The 11,015-nt window shown below is 61.1% G+C and overlaps 1 protein-coding gene across 1 annotated transcript in view; it reads left to right on the top strand.

Moving 5' to 3' along the window:
- The first annotated feature begins 1,823 nt into the window (after nucleotides 1–1,823).
- CTXN1 (cortexin 1) overlaps nucleotides 1,824–11,015 on the top strand; it is a 16,307-nt gene continuing 7,115 nt past the window's right edge. The window contains exon 1 of the mRNA XM_056512675.1: nucleotides 1,824–2,017. The gene's annotated coding sequence lies outside the window, so the exon portion shown is untranslated. The remainder of the gene's footprint in view (nucleotides 2,018–11,015) is intronic.

The following is an 11,015-nucleotide window of genomic DNA, read 5'->3' as shown; positions in this document are numbered from 1 at the left end:
TGGGATGGGATGGGATACAGGGATACAGGGATGGGATACAGGGATACAGGGATGGGATACAGGGATGGGATACAGGGATACAGGGATGGGATACAGGGATACAGGGATGGGATGGGATACAGGGATGGGATACAGGGATGGGATACAGGGATGGGATACAGGGATGGGATACAGGGATACAGGGATGGGATACAGGGATACAGGGATGGGATACAGGGATACAGGGATGGGATGGGATCTCTCCTTTTTGCTCCGATCCCAAGGGATGTGGGGGGACCCGCCCTGGCGGGGATGAGCCCCGCGGTCTCCATTGGCACCGGCACGTCCGAGTTCCCCGGGAACGTCTGCCACAGCTCCCGTAGCCATGGAGACACCGAAGCCGTGCACAGCAACTCTTTTCCAGGCGTTTTCTCCCTTTTTCTTTCTTTTTTTTTTTTTTTTTTTCCCACCAGCCTCCTCGGGTCTGTGTGACTCTGCCGTGCCCACAGCAAGGGCTGGTGATTTTCGGGGAATTGTGGAATTTTCTGTGGAGTGTCAGGTGGGAGCCCTGGCAGAGTTTATCCTCGCTCCCAGCATCCCGAGGTCCGTGCCACACCGAAGGGAATCTCTGCGCATCTCCTGCATGGATCCATGTGGGATCCGGGGGCATCTCTGGAGCCAGGCTGGGAGAGCTGGGGGCGTTCAGCTGGGGAGGAGAAGCTCCAGGGAGAGCTCAGAGCCCTTTCCAGGGCCCAAAGGGGCTCAGGAGGGACCTGGGACAAGGGATGGAGGGAAAATAGGGTCACCCTCTGCTCTGTCCCCTTCCCGGCACCCCCACATCCTCAGGGCCGCTCCCATGGATGCCCCTGCAGCCGCCTGGACCCCCCAGTCCCGTATTTTCACAGCATTCCCATGGCTCTGCCCCTCCCTGCACGCTCAGGGTCCTCCTGCAGGACCACACCCACTGCAGCCCCTGTCCCTGTGCTGTCACCTCCCCGGGTGTCCCCAGCGCATTCCTCGGCATCTGCCCCACGACAGCACAGCCCCTGCACCCCCGGGGCACCACACCCCTAAAATCCCCCCAGGATACTGCACCCCTAAAATCCCTCCAGGATACTGCACCCCTAAAATCCCCTCAGGGTACCACATCCCTAAAATCCCCCCAGGATACTGCATCCCTAAAATCCCCACAGGATACTGCATCCCTAAAATCCCCCAGGATACCGCATCCCTAAAATCCCCTGAGGGCACCACACCCCTAAAATCTCCACAGGATACTGCATCCCTAAAATCTCCCCAGGGTACCACACCCCTAAAATCCCCTGAGGACACCACATCCCTGCATCCCTAAAATCCCCCCAGGAACCACATCCCTGCATCTCCCCCACTCCACCTGTATCCCCGCGTTACCACATCCCTAAAATCCCCCCAGGGTACCACATCTCTGCATCCCTAAAATCCCCCCAGGGTACCACACCCATAAAATCCCCCCAGGGCACCACAAATCTGCATCCCCGCACTCCACCTGTATCCCCGGGTTACCACATCCCCAAAATCCCCCCAGGGCCCCCCCTCCCCCCGCACCCCGCACACCTTTCCGCATCCCCACGCTCTCCCATCCCCCCGCGGCCCCGCGTGTTTCCCACCCCCTCCCGCCTCCTCCCAGCCGCTGCATCCCCCCCACGCCGCCACCACACCCCCGCATCCTCCATCTCCCGCATCCTCCATCGCTCTCATCCCCCGCATCCCTCCACACCCTCCGCATCCCCGCACCCCGCGCGTCCCTCCCTCCCCACCCCGAATCCTCACTCCGCCCCCCCTCTCGCGGCTCCCCCCGCCTTCCTCAGCCCAATCAGGGCCGCTCGGAGGAATTCAAACCCCGGCCCCGCAAGCGCCGGCGGCTCCGCTCCGCTCCCCGGCCGGGAAGCTGCGCCGTGGAGCGGCCGGGAACGGCGGCGGCACCGGGAGCGGGGCCGGTCCGGATGGGCTCGGGGAGCGGCGGGGCGGGCGCGGCCCCCGCCCGGCGCCCGGAGCGCAGGTGAGCGGGGGAGAACCGGGGGGAAACCGGGGGGAACCGGGAAAGTTTGGTGGGGAAACCGCGGGGCTGCACCGGGCACCGCCCGCCCGCGGCTCCGCAGGGGCGCTGCGGGATGCGGGGGGACTCCGCTCCCGGTGCCGCTCCCGGTGCCCATCCCGGTGCCCATCCCGGTGCCCATCCCGGTACCCATCCCGGTGCCGGCTGCCCCCTGCCCCGGGTGGGCTCCCTGCGGGGAGGGGGGTCCGGAGCCGCGCGGTCTCCCCGGGCTCGGGGTGCGCCCGCGGGTCTGTGACAGCCCGGGGTGGGCGGAGAGAGAAAAAAAGGGGAATTTTGTAAAAAAACATCGCTGTTAGATAAAAACTGGGGTGGGCATTTCGGGGAAGAAGAAGTGGAAAATAAGGAATTCCTGCGGCTGCTGCAAAGCTGCTGATTTTGGGGTTCTGCTGCCCGAGCCCCAGAGCGCGGAGGGGATTTGGGGATGCCCACCCCGAGTCGGCGAGGCGGGGGAGGGCGGCTTCGGGAAACTTTGGGATGAAACGGAGCTGCTCGGTCGCTGCTGGAGCCGGGGGTCTGTGCGGGAGCGGGGGGGATCCCGCAGGACCCCGGGACAAGGGGCTGAGCCCCGGAGCCGCCCCTCGGAGGAGCCGCGGCCGTTTCACGCTCGGCCCCGGGAGCTGCGGGATCTCCGGGGTGCCGGGCAGCCCTGCCCGTGGCACCGGGAATTCGGCGAGTCTGAGGCAGTTTTTGGTGCAGAGCCTCGTGGTGAACATGAGATGAAGCTCCGGCAGTGCCGGGGATGGGATTGGGGGCGGTTTGGGGCTCCCCCGGAGCTGAGCGCCATCCCCTGCTCCCTGCCATTCCCGGGGGGCTCTGCCTCCTCCCAGCCCCTGTTCCCGGGCAGGAACAGCCCCGGAGCACAGGAGGTGATTCCGGGCTGGCTCCGGCGGTGCTGGGCAGGGCTGGGGTGCGACGGGAGCTGGGAATGGTTTTCCCGGCCGAGGGACGGGTGGGAGCAGGGGCTGGCTGGCTGCGGGGGCAGCGCAGCCCCGGCTGCTCCAGGCGGTGCCCAGATCTTTGGGCGAGGCTGTTTTTCCCTGATCAGCCCTGGGAGGCTGCTCGGGAATGTGCTCGGGAATGTGCTCGGGGTCTCTCCCCACGGGGAAGGGAGACAGGTGGGATCATCCCTGAGAACTGCAGGGAGTGGCGCGGGTGAAACCCCCGAGCTGCAAATCCCGCCAGGAAGGATGGAAGGACACGAGGACAGGGCCTCAGGCTGTGCCAGGCAGGTTGGATATTAGGAGATATTAGGATAATATTTGGGTGTTAGGTTGGATATTGGGAGGATTTCAGGGTTCAGGCACGGGCACAGCGGCCCTGGGGGAGTCCCCATCCCTGCTGGGGTTTGGAGGGATGTGACACTTGGGGACAGGGGTCGGGGTGGCCTGGCCACTGCTGGGAACGGGCTCCATCATCCTGGGGGCTTTTCCAACGTAAACAACTCCCTGATCCCATGATCTGGGGCAGCTCCAGGGCCACCAGCAGCGCCTGCTGTCCCCGAGGCTCCATCCACCTGTTGCCGGTGGCCCCGGCCGGGCGGGTCCCGCTGTCCCCGCGGCTCTCCCGCTGCCAGGGAAATCTGCTGCCGGGGCGGCGTGCCCGGGGCTCAGCGGGACGGAGCGAGCCGTGCCCTGCCCGTGCCCAGCCCGTGCCCAGCCTGTGCCCTGCCCGTGCCAGGCCGGGCCGGGGCTGGGGCAGCAGCAGGGCCTTGGGCGGCTGCAGGAAAAGCCGGAGCTTGGAGCGGCGGCCGCGGGTCCGCAGCTCCGCCTGACACGGAGACAGGAGAGGGTGACAGGAGCCGTGACAGGAGAGGGTGGCAGGAGCAGGTGGCAGGAGATGGTGAAAAGAGTGGATGGCAGGAGAGGGTGACAGAAATGGGTGATAGGAGAGGATGGCAGGAGCGGGTAGCAGGAGAGGGTGATGGGAGAGGATAAAAGGAGCGGGTGACAGGAGACGGTGACAGAAGCCGTGACAAGAGAGGGTGACAGAAGCAGGTGGCAGGAGCAGTGGCAGGAGAGGGTGATGGGAGAGGATGGCAGGAGCTGTGGCAGGAGAGGGTGGCAGCAGTGGGTGACAAGAGCTGGTGGCAGGAGCGGGTGGCAGGAGCTGTGACAGCAGCTGGTAGCAGCAGCGGGTGACAGGAGCGGGTGGTAGAAGCTGTGGCAGGAACGGTGACAGCAGCGGGTGACAGAACAGTGACAGGAGCGGTGACAGCAGCCGGTGACACCCTCGCGCTCGGGCCGAGCTCTCTGGAATCGCTGCTGTGAATCCCGAGCTCCGGGAGCTGCAGCCCCGCGGAGGAGGCGCTGCCGGCCCGGGCTGGCCCAGCCCGCCTGGAGCTGCTCCGGCTCCGAACGCGCCCCACAAAACCGGATCCATGGATCGGATCCCTCGAGGGGAACCTCGGAGCTGTGAGGCTGCGGCTGCGGCCCGGGGCGGGGCGTTAAACCCGCATTAAAGGGATAATGGTGGATGGGAGGGAAATGCGGGATGGGGGAGCTCCAGGGCCTGGGGGCAGGGACGGAAAACTGGGATTTGGAGCGGAGCTGGAGGATGTTTTGGAAGAAGGAGCTGGAACTGCAAGAGCTTGGGAACCCAAAGAGGGACTGGAGTGAGTCTGGAATTGTTGATTGTGATGGGATTGTGATCAGAGCACAGATGGGTTCAACCATCCTCCCAAACCTTGTGTGTTTTCCCTTCCTGTCCCCAGGGCTTGGTGCCCACTGTGTCTCTGCATCCCAACCACCAGGCAGAACCTCCTTCAGGGAGGATTTTTGGATTCCAAACGTTTCTTGGGAAGCACATTTGGCTTCTGCTGGAATTGCCCAGTTCGTGGGAATGGTTTGGAGCAGAGATCCCAAACTGCTGCTGGGGCCATGGAGAGGAACAAACTCCTGGGAGCTCCAGAAAGGCAGGGCAGGAGTTACTGGACTGGTTTGGCTCTGGAGGCCAGGCTGGACGGGGCCTGGAGCAGCCTGGGGTACTGGGGACCCCCAGGACCCTCCCAGCCCATTCCATGGTCCCACAGTTCCCTTTGGGGTGTCCCTGTGTGAGCCCAGGTGGCTTTGCCATCCCACCCTCGCTGTCTCCACGATCCTGCTTGCCCAGCCAGGGGGATGAGGATCCTCTGGGATGGGAGAGCTCTTGGAATTCAGCTGGAAAACCCACGGAGCTGCCCGGGGTGGGAAGGGCTCCTCATCCCAGGGACTCCAGCGCCTGAATTCCCGGGATCTCCCGCAGCCCCTCTGCATTGCAGGGCTGGGAGTTTGTCTTTAATTGCGCCGGGCTGTGCTAACGAGGGGATTAAGGCCTGGAAGGGTGAGCGGTGCCGGCCAAATTCCCCTCCCTGCTCCAGGGACTCGTGTTTTGTAACTCTCCTTTCATTCCTTCATCCCTGCCTGGAGCATCCCAGGCGGGGATCCCGATCTGAGCCGCGGCTGGGGACGGGCCCCGTGTCCCCTGAGCCTCCCAAGGGCTGAGGGAGCACCTGGGGGATCCGGGCACCCCCTTCCCCTGGATTCCAGCAGGGATTGGGGTCCCCGGGAAGGGCAGAGCTGGGGGTGCTGGAGGTCTCTGCTGGATCCCATGCAGCTGCTCCATCCATGGGATTTGGGATCCTCCTCCTCCTTCCCAGGTCAGGAGCGCCAGGGAGGCGCCCAAGGCTCCCCCAAGGAAGGAGGGGCTGGAACTGGAGCTGCTGCCAGGGCTTGGGATAAACGGCTGGATTCTGCTGTGGGGAGATCAGGAACATTCCCTGAGAGCGGCAGGGAGGGAACCTTGTCCCCAAGGGAACTCCAGTCCTGCCCGGGCGGGGCCGGGCTGGGGCAGACGCGGCCCTGGTGTCCCCAGACTGGGATTGCAGCCGGGCTCGGCTGCCAAGGTGCTTCCAGGAACGCCTCTGTCCGCTGGGGCACGGCAGGGACACAAACCAGGCAGTGATGGAGAGTGCTTGGCACCGGGATGGCACAAAGTGTCCTGGCACAGGGCGGGGACAGGCGGGACCTGCCTGGATCCTGGCACGGGGCCGGAGCCGGGATCCACAGGAGCTGCAGCCAGAGCTGGGGGCGGCGGGACACGAATCCCCCGGGGCAGGACTGGGCTGGCAGCTGCAGAGGGACAGTCCTGTCCCCCTTCTGCCCCTGCCTGCCACGGCGGGACGGTTCCGGCAGTGGGATGAGAGGATTTGGGGTCTGGTTCTGGGGATGCTCCTTCCCTCCGGCTCTGTGTGAGCCCCGTGTGTGTCACTCATCCCAACCCGTTCCTGGCTCTGGAATGAAGCCATGGAGGAGCTTTTGGCTGAGGAGAGGATGGGGACGGGCCAGAGGGACCTGCTGGGATCCAGGGCTGTGCTGGGATCCAGAACCCCGCTGGGATCCAGAACCCCGCTGGGATCCAGGGCTGTGCTGGGATCCAGGGCCGTGCTGGGATCCAGGACCCTGCTGGGATCCAGGGCTGTGCTGGGATCTGGACCCCGCTGGGATCCAGGGCTGTGCTGGGATCCAGGACCCTGCTGGGATCCAGGGCTGTGCTGGGATCCAGGGCTGTGCTGGGATCCAGGACCCCGCTGGGATCCAGGACCCCGCTGGGATCCAGGACCCCGCTGGGATCCAGGGCTGTGCTGGGATCCAGGACCCCGCTGGGATCCAGGGCTGTGCTGGGATCCAGGACCCCGCTGGGATCCAGGACCCCGCTGGGATCCAGGGCTGTGCTGGGATCCAGGGCTGTGCTGGGATCCAGGACCGCGCTGGGATCCAGGGCTGTGCTGGGATCTGGACCCCGCTGGGATCTGGACCCCGCTGGGATCTGGACCCCGCTGGGCCTGTGGCCATTCCTGGTTTCCCAAATCCCGTCCATCCCCAGCTGTGCCCACCCCCCGCACATCCCTGGAGCAGAGTCTGGATCTGGGGAGCCTCAGGAAGCTCAGGGCAGCCCCTCCGATCCACCAGCAGCTCCCAGCTCCTTTCCCTGCCCGGTTTGCTCCGAGTGCTGGGAGCTGCGGCCGGATTTGATCAGGAGGGAGGCAGGAATGGGATCCCCCCGTTCCTGCAGCTCTGAGCCGCCCCAGGGTGGATAAAATCCCGAGTTCGCAGCATGGGAACGGCATCGATTTCCGGGAGCTGAGCCCTGGCCCTGCCATCGATCTGCATTTTTATCAGCTCATCTCGGTGACGGGAGCGGCTTCGGCACTGCGGGGGAGGAGAGGAGAGGAGAGGAGGAGGAGGAGGAGGAGGAGGAGGAGGAGGAGGAGGAGGAGGAGGAGGAGGATGAGGATGAGGAGGAGCAGCTCCGCTCCGGGGGTGCTGCTGGGGGTCCCTCAGGTCTCCTGCTCGGTCCTGCCGTGCCCCACGCGTCCTGCAAAGCCTGGAGGGATGAGGAAAGGAGGGATGGAGGGAAAGAGAGGTGGAAAAAATCAGGAATGCAGGGATGGAGGGATGGAAGGAATGAGGGATGGAGGGAATCAGGGATGGAAGGAATCAGGGATTCAGGGATGAGGGATGGAAGGAATCGGGAATTCAGGGTTTCAGGGATGCAGAGACTGAAGGAATCAGGGATTCAGGAATTCAGGGATGCAGGGATGGAAGGAATCAGGAATTCAGGGATGCAGGGATGGAAGGAATCAGGAACTCAGGGATTCAAGGATGGAATGAATCAGGAATTCAGGGTTTCAGGGATTCAGGGATGGAAGGAATCAGGGATTCAGGGATGAGGGATGGAAGGAATTAGGAATTCAGGGTTTCAGGGATGCAGGGATGGAAGGAATCAGGAATTCAGGGTTTCAGGGATGCAGGGACGTTCTCCAGGTTAAAGTTCTCCCCAGGGTGAGGTTGGACACCTGTCGAGCTTTGGGAAGGACACGGACCAAACCCAGCCAGGCTTTGCTCTCCCCCTTCTCCTCCCTCTCCTGCTTGTCTCTGAACTGGGTGGGTGAATAATTCCAGAGAATTCCCGAGGCGGCTCTGGATGGGTTTTAAGGTCCCTCCTTAATTCCATCCTGGAATTCCGTGACAGGAGCAGAGCTGGGACTGACGATCCCACCCTGGTGCGTTTCCAGCCCGGGTTATTTTGGGGGAATTAACTCCGAGATCCACACGAAGCCTCGGCCGCTGCTCCGGGCGTTGCTGCACGTGGAGGGCGGCTCCAAACAAACCCAGGAACGATAAAAATCCCTCAACTGCAGCACCGGAGTTCTTGGGAGCTGAGTCTTTGCCCATTTGCTCAATAATTCATGGCAGAGCCCGGTAATTAAATGCTAAAGACCCGATTTGCTTGGCATTGTTTGCAGTTCCATTGCTGCTTGAATGCGAGAAATTACCGAGTCATTTAATTGGTAATTAAAAGTAATGATTGCTTCCCATGCTCCAGGAATTACTCAGCATTTCTGGGGTTGTTTGCACACAGCAGAAACACCCTCCCTATTTTCCAGGCTGATTTTCCGTAAACTGATCCCTGGGTTTGTGCTGAGGGAAGCCTCATCCTCTTTTATTGGCTCATAAAAACCGGGAAAAAAGCAAATTAACACCAAACTAGGCAGCGCCGGCTGGGTTTGATCCTTGTCCCCGTTCCCCGGCTCTGCCACTTTTGGATGTGCGGAACTGGGGGGAGTTTGGGATGTCCAGGTGCTGGATTCGGGAATGTGACTGTATTTATAAATATTCCACAATTCCCGACAGGAGGAGCCGGGAGGAAATCGGGATCTGCTCCCAGGGAACAACAGGACAAGGGGGAACGGCCTCGAGCTGTGCCAGGGGTGTTTTAAATTGGATATTGGGAAAATTCCTGCGTGGAAACAGGAGCTGGGACTGGGATGGGTCAGGAGATGGGACTGGGATGAACTGGGAGCTGGGACTGGGAAAGGTCAGGAGTTGGGACTGGGATGAACTGGGAGCTGGGATGAACTGGGAGCTGGGACTGGGAAGGGTCAGGAGCTGGGACTGGGATGGGTCAGGAGATGGGACTGGGATGAACTGGGAGCTGGGACTGGGAAAGGTCAGGAGTTGGGACTGGGATGAACTGGGAGCTGGGATGAACTGGGAGCTGGGACTGGGAAGGGTCAGGAGCTGGGACTGGGATGGGTCAGGAGATGGGACTGGGATGAACTGGGAGCTGGGAGCTGGGATGAACTGGGAGCTGGGATGAACTGGGAGCTGGGACTGGGAAAGGTCAGGAGCTGGGACTGGGATGGGTCAGGAGATGGGACTGGGATGAACTGGGAGCTGGGGCTGGGATGAACTGGGAGCTGGGGCTGGGAAGGGTCAGGAGCTGGGACTGGGATGGGCTGGGGCTGGGACTGGGATGAACTGGGAGTGGCTCTGGGCTGAGCCTTCCCCAGTTTTGATCCCCGGGATGGATCCTGGAGCCGGCAGTTTGAGGTGTCCCCACCCCGAGGGAAACACCCCTGAAATGGTGCAGGGACCTTGGGGAAGCTGAGAACCCTCCCCAGGGCTGGAGCTGACGTTTCCCAGAGCTGGGACTGCAATTCCCAGAGTCGGGACAGGGAATAATTCCCATATTTATGTTCAAAGTCCAGGAGCTGAGTGTGTCCATCCCAGGAGGAGCTCCAGGCACGGAGAACCTTTGCTTATTCCCAGTCTGGAGTTACCCTGAGCTGGTTTTTCACTGCCTGAGCCCTTCCAGCTGCCCTTTCCTGCTCTCATTCCCAAATCTCCAGCTCTGGAGGCATCTCGGAGCCAGAATGTGGATTAATAATGTGCTAAGGAAACAAAGACACTTCAACAGCCTTTAAATCAAGGGGAACAGCCTGTTAAAGGCTTTGGACAAATCCCATTACTTTGTGAGCAGTTTTAGGGCTGGCAGGAAGAAATCTCCCAGAATTTATGGCCGGTGACAAATTCTTTGAGGAAGAGCTGGCCCGTGGGACACTCCTCGTTATCCAGGGATGCTCTGAGGAGTCAGGGAGCAGATTAATGTGTCCCATGGAAGTGACAACACGCCCAGAGCCTCCAGGTCAGCTGGGCTGGCGTCAGAATCCGATTTGGGAGCTTGGGGGGCTCCTCCCTGGGCTCTGGGGTGGGGCTGGGGGGACAATGGAGCAGCAGGAGGGGACAGGGACTGGGAATGTCCTGCTGCCCATCCCTGGCAAGGAAAGAGGGATCAGGGAAGGTTTGTGGCTCTGGGAATGTTTGTGGATCAAGGATCAGGGAGTGTCTGGTTCAGGGATCAGGGAAGGTTTTTGGCTCAGAGAATGTTTGTGGATCAGGGAAGGTTTGTGGCTCTGGGATCAGGGATCATTTGTGGTTCAGGGATCAGGGAATGTTTGTGGATCAGGGAATGTTTGTGGATCAGGGAATGTTTGGTTCAGGGATCAGGGATCAGGGAATATTTGTATCTCAGGGATCAAGGAAAGTTTGTGGATCAGGGAATGTTTGTGGATCAAGGATCTGGGAAGGTTTGTGGCTCTGGGAATGTTTGTGGATCAAGGATCAGGGAGTGTTTGGTTCAGGGATCAGGGAAGGTTTTTGGCTCAGAGAATGTTTGTAGATCAGAGAAGGTTTGTGGCTCTGGGATCAGGGATCATTTGTGGTTCAGGGATCAGGGAATGTTTGTGGATCAGGGAATGTTTGGTTCAGGGATCAGGGAATGTTTGTGGATCAGGGATCAGGGAATGTTTGGTTCAGGGATCAGGGAAGGTTTGTAGATCAGGGATCAGGGAATGTTTGGTTCAGGGATCAGGGATCAGGAAATATTTGTATCTCAGGGATCAGGGAATGTTTGTGGCTCAGGGAATGTTTGTGGCTCAGGGAATGTTTGGTTCAGGGATCAGGGAATGTTTGGTTCAGGGATCAGGGAATGTTTGGTTCAGGGATCAGGGAATGTTTGTGGATCAGGGAATGTTTGGTTCAGGGATCAGGGAATGTTTGGGGTTCAGGGAATGTTTGGTTCAGGGATCAGGGAATGTTTGGGGTTTAGGGAATGTTTGTGG

The sequence above is a fragment of the Oenanthe melanoleuca genome, chromosome 28 (assembly GCF_029582105.1).
Source record: "Oenanthe melanoleuca isolate GR-GAL-2019-014 chromosome 28, OMel1.0, whole genome shotgun sequence".
Taxonomy (NCBI): Eukaryota; Metazoa; Chordata; class Aves; order Passeriformes; family Muscicapidae; genus Oenanthe; species Oenanthe melanoleuca.
The sequence above is the reverse complement of the archived record's forward strand: the minus strand, read 5'-3'. Positions and strand labels throughout refer to the sequence as shown.